Below are 12,159 nucleotides of genomic sequence, written 5' to 3' on the forward strand. Positions count from 1 at the left end.
GGTGTGTGTATATGTGTGTGTAAGCACGTGTGAAGATGGGTACAGTTCTAACAGTGATACGGAGGATTTTTTTTTTTTAAAGATTTTATTTATTTATTTGACAGAGAGAGACATAGCGAGAGAGGGAACACAAGCAGGGGGAGTGGGAGAAGGAGAAGCAGGCTTTCCGCGGAGCAGGGAGCCCGATGTGGGGCTCGATCCCAGGACCCTGGGATCATGACCTGAGCCAAAGGCAGATGCTTAACGACTAAGCCACCCAGGCGCCCCTGGAGGATGTATTTTAATACTGCTCAGAGCTAAGGACTCTGGTTTGTTTCTCATTATGTAGTAAATTAATAACCCAATACTCTTCAGCTAAACAACTACTATGCACCTAGCCCTAGGTATAAACAGAACACATTTCTTTCTATAATTTATAGTCAATTTCTCTCCGTATAAATAACCTTACTCTGATGTAATCTATGGTTAGCATTTAGACCTTATTTCTAATTCCACACTAATGTAACTCTGCTTTCTTTTCCTATCAAAGAAGAAAATTCTTTCACCAACACTCACCATATTATCAATGTAGATGAGAAAGCATTTTTTTCCCCTCTAAGTGTCTAAATTTCTAAAGATACATCACAGATAGTGATTCAGGGAAATCAGCAGAGTAAACAGAAAAAAAAAAAAAAAAAGTCTCCAAACCAGAAAGGCACATTACATCTTGAATTTCTTAGGTGACAAAAGGATAATTGCAAATGATAGTAATGAACAGGGAGCAATAATAATAAAAAGTGTTAAAAAAAAAAAAAAACCTTAAAGGAACAGAGTTACTCAAAACTGTTTCAATAGTTTTTTTTTCTATATAACACCCTGTATAGTTAGTTCATTGCATGATTTTTTTTTTTTTTTTTTTTTTTTTAAGAAACCACTTCTGTTCTTAAATTTCCTTAGGCCACCTGGTGAGAGCATTTGAGCCTCCCTTTCTTATCTTAGAGGTTTTTACTTTATGAGATGACACCCAAAATGAAAAGGCATTTGTGTGACATTTAACAGAAATGGAAAATGACATTTAACAGAAATGAGGGAACAGTGGTACTCAAACCAGACAGAGACTGAAGGGAAAACTCTTGACATTTGTCAGTGCCTCCTTTCTGTGCCCTATTTTCTCTATTCTGGTACTTTCCTCACCAGAGTAAGGCTTGCAGGACCCTCCCTCTAGCCAGCTCAGTCTTCTGTGGGTGCCCCTTATTACAAAATGGTCCCACCTTTCCTTTATGTTCAGCCAATCTCTTGTTTCACTGTCACATAGAGCAGAGATCTGACAGGATACTTCACACTAAGCATGAATGGCTGATGTGAGCTGCATACCTCTCCAGGGGTCACCAGAGAATGACATTTTTTTTTTAAGATTTTATTTATTTATTTGAGAGAGAGAATGAGATGGAGAGCATGAGAGAGGGGAGGGTCAAAGGGAGAAGCAGACTCCCTGCCGAGCAGGGAGCCCGATGCGGGACTCGATCCTGGGACTCTGGGATCATGACCTGAGCCAAAGGCAGTCGCTTAACCAACTGAGCCACCCAGGCACCCGAGAATGACACTCTTAATGGGAGACCTTGGGCCCCTTGGAAACATATCTTAGGGTGTCCTTCAAATCACAGCATATTGTTAACCAGGTCTACAATTGTCAAAGTGCACCTCTTCTTGGTACAGAAAAACATAAATCTCTCTTAATATGTCACAACTGTGTTATGTTTGACCTATTTGACCTAAAATGAATTACATCAAGGCATAATCATGGATTAATTCATTTAAAACATGTCCTTTACAAATATAAAAATATTAGAAACATTATTCACTCATTCACAGTTATTTACTATGTGCCAGGGAGTTTACACCACCACCTCATTTAAGCTTCAAAACCCAATACAAGATATTGGTATTATAGGTATTGTTATAATTATTTCTCTTTTATAGATTTGGAAACTAAAATTCAAAGAGGCCAAGTAAAATGTCCCAGGTACTACATGATATAATAATGATGTAAATCCTGTTCTTTCTGGTTCCTAAGGCAATGATTTTTTTTTTTTTGTACTATGCCATATGTCTACCATAATGACTATGAATGTGACACTAAACACTAAATCATCAGATCTAGAATTTGTATATAGACACATGATTTGGTTGGCTTAGAAACTGAAGCTCTAGGATTTGCTTTTTTTATGTTCCTTGAGCCTTATGATTGAACATAACATGTGAAACTTGGGTTCAAGCATAAGCATAAAGAGAAAGAAAGATTCCTTCTGTATGTACTCCGAGTACCTTCATAAAGAAGTTAGACTGTCCAGGATAAGTAAGTTGTGTAGACAATCAACCTGAGGCGAGTGGAAATCAGCTTTTATGTGGCTATCCTACATGCTTCTCTCAGCCTTGTTTTCTGGGTATCTCTTTCTTATGCCACATTTGCTCCCAAATTTGTGCTTTTCTTCAGGCCTTTCCCTCTTCCAAGAATATGCTTCCCTTCTCTATATTTAAATCCCACCAAACCTTGAAGTGTGACTTGTAGACTCATCTCAAATCTGCTGCCTTCTACAGATCTGTCCTGACAATTCCTGACTTTCCACACACCCACTCAGGAGTTTCACTGGGGCAACCACATCCAAATAATCTGGAGTGCTGGATGAAGGTACAGAAGCCCTGCCCTGTTGGGTCAAAAGATGGCTTCATGTTTAGTTGGCCTTCTACATAGTTTTCATGCTTACTAATATTTGAGAATCATTGACTTGGTATTTGTAAGATACAGTAAGCCTGGAGTAAACTTACTTACACTAATCACTATTTTAATAATACATGTAAATCTTAAATCTTCAGTAAGACTGCAAACTGTCTGAGGACAGGGGACATTAATTTACTACCCTTTATGTCCCTAACAAGGTGCTAAGGACAAGTGAACACTTTGTGAAAAGTTTCTCTAAACTTACCTACAAATATAGATAAATGGGAACCAATTAGCCTCATTGCTGATAGAGTATGGTTTATAAGATGAGTACTGGGTGTTATATGAAACTGATGAATTGTTGAACACTACATCTTAAACTGATGATGTACTATGTGTTGGCTAATTGAATTTAAATTAAAAGAAGAGGAGTTCTTCAATAGAGAATTAGGTTTGCAGAGAGATGTGGCTTCTTTAATGGGGGAATATTTGCTCCACTGCAAATGTACCCATAAATACTAAGACAAGAAAGTGTGTATACTTTACACTTTGCCTAGGAAAAAAAGTCAGAATGCTTTTACTGTGTGTTCCTATTTTCATTCTTAGAATTTTTAGAGTTCAAAGGGCATGGCACTTTTAGTCAATTGCTATTGTTGAGACCATCGAGTCAAACAATATAGGTCAGATTTTCTCCTCACAGTCATTTGTTTCTAAGCTTCGACAAGTCCTTAATTCTTTTTTTTTTTTTTTATTTTATTTTTTTTTTTTTTAATTCATGAGAGACAGAGCGAGAGAGAAAGGCAGAGGGAGAAGCAGGCTCCCAAGGAGCAGGGAGCCCGATGCGGGACTCGATCCCAGGACCCTGAGATCATGACCTGAGCCGAAGGCAGACGCTTAACCATCTGAGCCACCCAGGCGCCCCAAGTCCTTAATTCTGACACTCACTAATGGTGCATCTCCATTTATATATTCTGGTTACATTATAAATTCCATAACTTCTAGACATTGCACTGTGAAGGGTTTACTCTGAGTGCCATATGTGAGCTGTGCCCCCAAACCTTTTTAGACACTATGAAAACTAAGATAATTTTTTCCCTCCTAACTAGCATCTAGTGGTCAGTTTCCTCAGTAATTTTTAATATTTTTTATTTCCTCTGGCCCACTTTTCCATTCTTTAAGATGAGTTCTCTTGATGAAAGGGAAACATATAGATGATGTATATAGTAAAATTTCCAGGCCCACACAAATTAACTGTATCAACAGTTTTAATTTTTCTTTCCTAATATAAAGGATAAAGCCATCATGTGGGAAGGAAAATCTACCCTGGAGACTCCAGATTCCTGCACAACTCCTAAACACCTAAATTTGTACACTGATTATTAACCACAACTTCAGTAATCATTCCTCCAATGCCCTGAAGTAAATGGCTGACTGAACAGTGAAGATTGAACTGTGTCCTAGGAGGTGAGGACCTGAACTCCCACGAACTGAGAAGGAAAGCACATTCCAAAAGAGGACCTATTTCCAGCAAAAAAAAAAGCAGTTACCAGAACACCTTAGTACTCCCGGCCAGATACAACTGGTCACACCCTCTACTGGGGTGGGAGGAACGTTTCCCTTTGACCAAGACTGACCATATCTTTACCTTGGGCTCTCTGGGAGGGTAAAAGGGAAAAATTTAGGGGTGGAGGGAGGAAGAGGGAGATGTGGGGAAGAGAAGAGGAGAAAGGACATTCTGAAATACTTGGCATGCCATTAGAAAAGAAAGGTGAATTGTCTAGAACTCTGTTTACTTTTGCTCCCTGCCCATCCCTCCCTCCCCCACCCAGTCACCTTATGTAACAGTCGTGTTCCAGCCGTCTGTGCACGTGAGACAGTATTGTCATCCTCGTGATAACCCATAGGGTATTCAGAGGTGAACCCAGGACTCCTGGATGTAGCAGGTGTTGCCAGCATCTGGATGGGAAAGCAGACCAGAGTTTAAGGTAAAGAGAGGATTGCTTACGATTGATTCTAGGACTCCCTGTAATGGAAGCTGAGGAACCACAGAAATAGATGATCCCAGCTGATCCAAGTGTTCAGTCCTCTTGTAAAGTTAGAAGGATTTCATATGGTTCAAAGCAGGCAGTCAGAAACTGCTTTTAGGTACAGCCACAGAGACCAGTTTAAAGAAACCAGGGAGGTAAAAATTTTGCCCTCGTGATCTCAGTTCTGTTATGAAATTCACTGTTGCTTACAGCCATTAGGTCTGTTTTTTCTCTCTCTGAAAAAACATTGGCATTTCTCCCACCATTTCACCACCAAACATATTGTCCATTTGAGCTTGGAACATCTCCTGTCCTTGTTGACAGTGAAGAGAGAAAGTGTTCACATAGTTCCTAACAGTGATTCATTTTAAGTGTAGTAAGTAAGTGGCATTGACATAATCCAGCTTACTGTCAAGCTGACCCATCTTCCTGGAAGTTATTTTTTACCTAAGTATAGAATATTTCACAACATGCCGTTACCATGAACCCAGGGAGTTAGCCAGGCTGCCCTCTTGCAGTACTTTTCTGTAGACATAGCTACAGCATTCACTGTTCTTCACCACGTGGCTTTTATTATTTGGGTTTGGCAGCTTTGGGTTCAAAATGGTAGCTTATAGAGGAAATTCATTGTTTATAAGAAGTTAATGTGTGCCTTGTGACAACTTAAGACCTTATTAGGAAACTACCGACATTTATTCTGACAAGTTATTTATGCTTACATTTTCGTCCATGTTCTTTAACCACAGATTCAGAGAGGTACATTTTCAGAACAGTATTTTCCTCTCGATTTATATGATTGTGCAGTTAAACCACATTAATTTACAGACCATGAGGACACAGCTTAATTTATACTTTTGGCCTGGATAAACATGATACAAAATGACAGTGGTGAGTAGTTTAAATTCTGGGAGATTTTAAAAGAAATGAGACTAACAAAATGGACCCTTCTAAGTGAGTGAATTGATGTGAATAAGATACGGTGCCTCCACAAGAGAGCTTACCATCAAATGGGAAAGACGCCAAGCACACGGCCAAGAACTCTTCATGGCTTAGAGCATAAGACACGTGCTGTGACAGCGTGACTAATTCTGACGCTCTGTTATCTTTCACAACAATCTCCATGTCCATAGTCCCTAAAATAACTAATTAGAAATTCTAACAGCAAGAGTCTTGACCTAATGTGGTTTCCTCTACATTTGGGGAATCACAGTATCGCTGGCTGAGAGAGTGAATGGATCGCAGACCTTCCCCTCAGGGGAAGGAGGCATCACCTAAAATGATAAAGACCCAAGCAGGTACCTCGAAAAATTAAAAATGGAAATACTATATAATCCAGTAATTCTACTACTGGTTATTTACCCAAAGAAAATGAAAACACTAATTTGAAAAGATAATATGCACCCCATGTTTATTGCAGCATTATTTATAATAGCCAACATATGGCAGCAGCCTAAATTTCCATTGATAGATGAGTGAATAAAGAAGATGTGGTATATATCTATATTTATATATTTATACATATATAGAATGGAATATTACTCAACCATAAAAAAGAATGAGATCTTACCATTTGCAACAACATGGATGAAACTGGAGGGTATTATGCTAAGTGAAATAAGTCACAGAAAGACAAATACCATATGATTTCACTTATATGTGGAATCTAAAAAATAAAACAAATGAACACACAAACAAAGAACAGAAACCGGCTCATCAATGTGGAGAATAAATTGGCGATTGCCAGAGGGGACAGGGGTGGGAGTATCCTCCACCCCAAATCGATATTCTCTATATCTGATATTTATTCTCCTTGGAGCATTATTCTAAGATTTGGCCACGTATAAAATTTGTCTTTCAATGGCCATTTAACCACTCTCAATCTCAAGACTCTCTCCATATCTAAAATATTCAAGGCACTTGTCAGCTATTCCCCCATCCCATACTTTCTTAGAAGACAATTACTTGAGTTTCATCTCTTATTGTGATACTCCCTTGGTCTGACAGCCCCATGGTAACTTTTCATCTTAACCTTGCTGCCTAGTTCCTGTTGGCTTAGTTAATGTATTATTATGATAGGTGATAGGTCAACTCTTTTATACTGGGAGAAGCACTCCAGTTGTTTACCAAGTAGATAGGTTCTGTAAATATGCATTGTATCTGGATTACTACTGCAAGTTTTAAAGTTCCTTCCATTTTTCAAGTCTTTCAAGACCTTAGCTATAGTCTCCTACCATCTTTCTTCATTGCCTTATTACTTCTCTGTGGGCATTCCCCATATAAATAAATTTGCTTTTGTAGGCTTCATTATTCTCCCTTTAAAAAATAAAGGACTTATATTATCTCACAGCTCTTACATTCTATATTTCTAGAACTGATTTATAGTCAAAGAATTACTTTTCAGTATGTACATTAAAATTTTTCTTTCAAAAAAATGTAGAATTCTCAAAATTTTCTAGAAAATGTACAGATTTCTAATTGGTGCTGTTTCTTCTAAAAGTGAAAAAAAAACTATTATCAATATAAAACAAACTATCCAAAGTCAATCCAAATAAATAGCCAAGAAATTTGCTACCTAAAACAGCTTTGAGGGGTGCCTGGGTGGCTCAGTCGTTAAGCATCTGCCTTCGGCTCAGGTCATGATCCCAGCGTCCTGGGATCAAGCCCCACATTGGGCTCCCTGCTCGGTGGGAAGCCTGCTTCTCCCTCTCCCACTCCCGCTCTTGTGTTCCCTCTCTTGCTGTGTCTCTCTGTCAAATAAATAAAATCTTCCAAAAAACAAAAAAACAAAACAAAACAGCTTGGAGCAAACCGACTGGATATAGAACCTCAAGAAATCCAATCTATAGAGTAAAAGGAAACTAAGATGATTTTACACAGAATCATTCATCTTTTCATAGACCCAGCAGCTTGCTGTGACCACTCATCCTGGAAGATGTTTCATAGATATTGAGTAAACTGTCTCTCAGAATTGACTTCATTGTCACATGTTTTCACTAATTATCTGGCAGCCAGTGCTCTGTCCAGGAATGCGCACTTTGAACTTGAGTGAAAGGCACAATTAGTCAAGACTGACTTGGAAGTAATGAAAATTGAGGTAAAAGTAAAACTACTCTGATGAAGGCGAGGAATATAATTCAATGGGGAAAGAAGAGTCTTTTAAATAAATAGTGCTGGGACAACTGTATATCCATATGCAAAAAAATGAAGTTGCACCCCTGCCTCACACTATATACAAAAATTAATTCAAAATAGATGAAAGAACTAAATGTAAGAGCTAAAACTATAAAACTCTTAGAAGAAACATTGGTTTAAGTATTTGTGACCTGAGATTTGGCATTGGTTTGTTTATTTATTTTCATTCATTTACTCATTCATTCATTCGTGTTGTTGTTGTTAGCTTTATCTAGTTTATTATAATTGAGATGTAACTGACTTATTATATTAGTTTCAGGTATACAGCATAATGGTTTGGGATATTTGTATCTACTAAGAAATAGTCACCAGGAATCTAGTTCTAGGCACCACACAGGGGCGCCTGAGTGGCTCAGTCGTTAAGCGTCTGCCTTCGGCTCAGGTCATGATCCCAGGGTCATGGGATCGAGCCCCGCATCGGGCTACCTGCTCCACGGGAAGCCTGCTTCTCCCTCTCCCACTCCCCCTGCTTGTGTTCCCTCTCTCGCTATGTATCTCTCTGTCAAATAAATAAATAAAATTTCTAAAAAAAAAAAAAAATCACCACACATAGTTAAAAATTTTTTCTTCCTTGTGATTAGAACTCTTAAGATCTACTCTCATAGTAACTTCTAAATGTATAATACAGTATTATTAACTATAGTCACAATGCAGTACATTACATGCCCATGGCTTATTTATTTTATAATTGGAAATTTATATCTTTTCACCAACACTTGACACCTCTGCCATTGTTTTCTTTAGACCTGATACCAAAACCACAAGTAACCAAAGAAAAACTAGGCAAATTTGGATTTCATCAAAATTAAAAACTTCTGTGCTCCAAAGACACTATCAAAAAAGTGAAAACACAGCCTGCAAAATGAAAATATTTAAAAATCATATATCTGATAAGGGTGTAGTACCTAGAATATATTTTTTAAAATTACAATTCAACAATAAAAACACAAATAATACAATTTAAAACGGGACAGAGATTTCAATAGACATTTCTATAAAGATATACAAATGGCCAATATGCATACAAAAAGATGCTCAAGATTACTGGCCACCAAAGATATGCAAATCAAACCATAATGGAATATTATTTCAAACTTACTAGGGTGGCTACAACAAAAAAAGGCAGATAATAACAAATGTTGGCAAGGATGTAGAGGAACTGAACCCTATACGTGATTGGTGCGAATGTAAAATTGTGCAGCAGCTTTGAAAAACAATTTGGAAGTTCCTCAAATGTTAAACATGGAGTTGCCATATGACCTAGCAATTCCACATTGAGGTATATACCCAAGTGAAACAAAAACATGTCTGCACACAAAAACTCACATATGAATGTTTACAAGAGCATTTTTTACAGGATTTTTGAGAAGCGGAAACGTTCCAAATGATGAATGGATAAACAAAGTTTGGTATATCCATACAATGGAATATTATTAAGCCATAAAATAGAATGAGATCCTGATACAGGCTACCACATGGATAAACCTGGATAACATGCTAAGTAAAAGAAGCCAGACATAAAAGGCTACATATTGCACAATAACTTATAAATGAAATGCCCAGGATAGGCAAATCCACAGAAACAGAAAGTAGATAAGCGGTTGCCAGGGGTTGGGGAAAGGGGAGAATGGGGATTAATTACTAACGGGTCTGGGGTTTCTTTTTTGGTTATGAAAATATGCTGAAATTAGATAGTAATGATAATTATACAACTTTGTGAATATATGAAAAACCCACTGAATTGTACACTTAAAGAGTGAACATTACAGCATGTGACTCACATCTCAATTTAAGAAAAGATAAAACGATTCAAAATTACACAAATGTGAAATTATTTGAAAAGTATAAAAGCGCTTTGTCAGCAGTTCTCAAACTTTGAGTCTCAGAATCCTCTATACTCTTACCTAAACATTTTCTCATGTGTCATTAGAAAATAAAATTGAGGGGGGGGGCGGAGCAAGATGGCAGAGGAGTAGGAGACCTGGATTTCGTCTCCTCTCAGGAATTCAGCTGGATAGGGATCAAACCATTCTGAACACCTACAAACTCAACAGGAGATCGAAGAAAAGAAGAGCAACAACTCTCTGAACAGAAAAGCGACCACTTTCTGGAAGGTAGGACATGTGGAGAAGTGAATCTGAGGCGATATTCGGGAGGATAGACGGCGGGGGAGGGGCCTCCGGCGGCCGCTTCTGGCAAGTGATAGAGTCGCGGAGCACAAAATCGGAAATTTTAAAAGTCTGCTCCGCCGAGGGACGTCACTCTGGTGGCTAAGCGGGGGGTGGAACCCTCTGGGACAGTGTGGTCTCAGGACCCTCGGGGTCACAGAAAGACCAGGGGTGCCTGAGTGTGGCAGAGCTCCCAGATAACGGAGCAGGGAAGCCGGCTGCAGAGGCGGAGCCCAGGCGCGGGCTCTCAGCTCGGGGTTGCCATAAACCATGTTCCGCGGCACAGTCGGGCCACTTCTCCTCCAGCAGGGTCCCAACAAGAGGCAGATCCGGGGAGACTCACCTTCTTCCCCCGGGAGGAGTGGTGCGGGAGCGCACCACAGGGATCTGCTGGGTTTGGAGACTCCACACGGGGTCGGGTGCCAGAGATAGAAACGCGCAGTCACAGGCCGGGTGAGCACGGAGTGCGGCCGGAGACCGGGGAGACCGGAGTGACTGACGGCTTTTCTCTGGGGGCTCACTGAGGAGCGGGGCCCCGAGTTCTCGGCTCCTCCGGGGCGGAGATCGGGAGGCCGCCATTTTCACTCTCCGCCTCCAAAGCTGTACGGAAAGCTCGCAGGGAACAAAAGCTCCGGAGAGCAAACCCGAGCAGATTACTTAGCTGGGAGGGGGCAAGGGCGGGGCAATTCCGCCTCCGGCAAAGACATTTGGGAACCACGGCAACAGGCCCCTCCCCAGAAGATCAGCGAGAACAGCCAGCCAAGACCAAGTTTACCCATCAATGAGAACGGCAGAACTCCAGCGCTAGGGGAATACTGCACATAGAATTCTTGGCTTTTTTACCATGATTCTGTAGTCTTTCAAAGTTAATTTTTTTTAACTGTCTTTTTTTCTTTTTTCTTTTTTCTTTTTTTGAATTTTTCTTTTTCCCTTCTTCAACCAACATCTTATCAATCCCTTTTTAAAGAAAACATTTTTATTTTTCATTTTTAGAGTCATATTCTATCCCTTCATAGTAGTTACCTGTATTTTTGGCATATATATATAAGTTGTTCTCTCTTTAAAATTTTGAGATAGTTTCTTCTAATAGATTAAAATATACCCTAAATCTCTAGTATATGGTTTTTATACTCCCTTGCCTGATCACATTCTCTCCCTTTTTTTCTCTTTTTTCTTTTTTTAAATTCTCTTCTTTCTTTTTTCAAACAACTTCTTATCAATTCCTTTTATAAAATTTTTTATAATTTCCATCTTTACAGTCATATTCCATCCCTTCATCATATCAACCCTTATTTTTGTACATATATAAGTTTTTCTTTCTTTAAAATTTTGGGAGGCACTTTCTTCTAACAGACCAAAATATACCCCAAATCTAGTGTGTGGCACTGATCTATATACAAGCCTGATCATATTTGATCACATTCTGTTTTTTTTGGTTGTTGTTGTTTTGTTTTGTTTGTTTTTGTTTGTTTTTATCTTTATCTTTTTTTCTTTTTCTTTTTTCTCTCCGTTTCTTTTTCCACTGCTTCAGGTCTTTTCTGATTTGTTTAGAGTATATTTTCTGGAGACGTGGTTACTCTGCTAGCATTTTGTTCTCTCATTAATCTATTCTCCTCTGCACAAAATGACAAGATGGAAAAAATCACCTCAACAAAAAGAACAAGAGGTAGTACCGACTGCCAGGGACCTACTCAATATGGACATTAGTACGATGTCAGATCTAGAGTTCAGAATCATCACTTTAAAGATACTAGTTGGGCTTGAAAAAAATATGGAAGTTATTAGAGAAACCCTTTCTGGAGAAGTAAAAGAGCTAAAATCTAACCAAGTAGAAATCAAAACGGCTATAAATGAGGTGCAATCAAAAATGGGGGCGCTAACTGCTAGGATAAATGAGGCAGAAGAGAGAATCAGTAATATAGAAGACCAAATGATGGAAAATAAAGAAGCTGAGAAAAAGAGAGATAAACAACTACTGGATCACGAGGGCAGAATTCGAGAGATAAGCGATACCATAAGACGAAACAACATTAGAATAATTGGGATCCCAGAAAAAGAAGAAAGAGAGAGAGGG

Source organism: Neomonachus schauinslandi, chromosome 12, assembly GCF_002201575.2.
Source record: "Neomonachus schauinslandi chromosome 12, ASM220157v2, whole genome shotgun sequence".
NCBI lineage: Eukaryota > Metazoa > Chordata > Mammalia > Carnivora > Phocidae > Neomonachus > Neomonachus schauinslandi.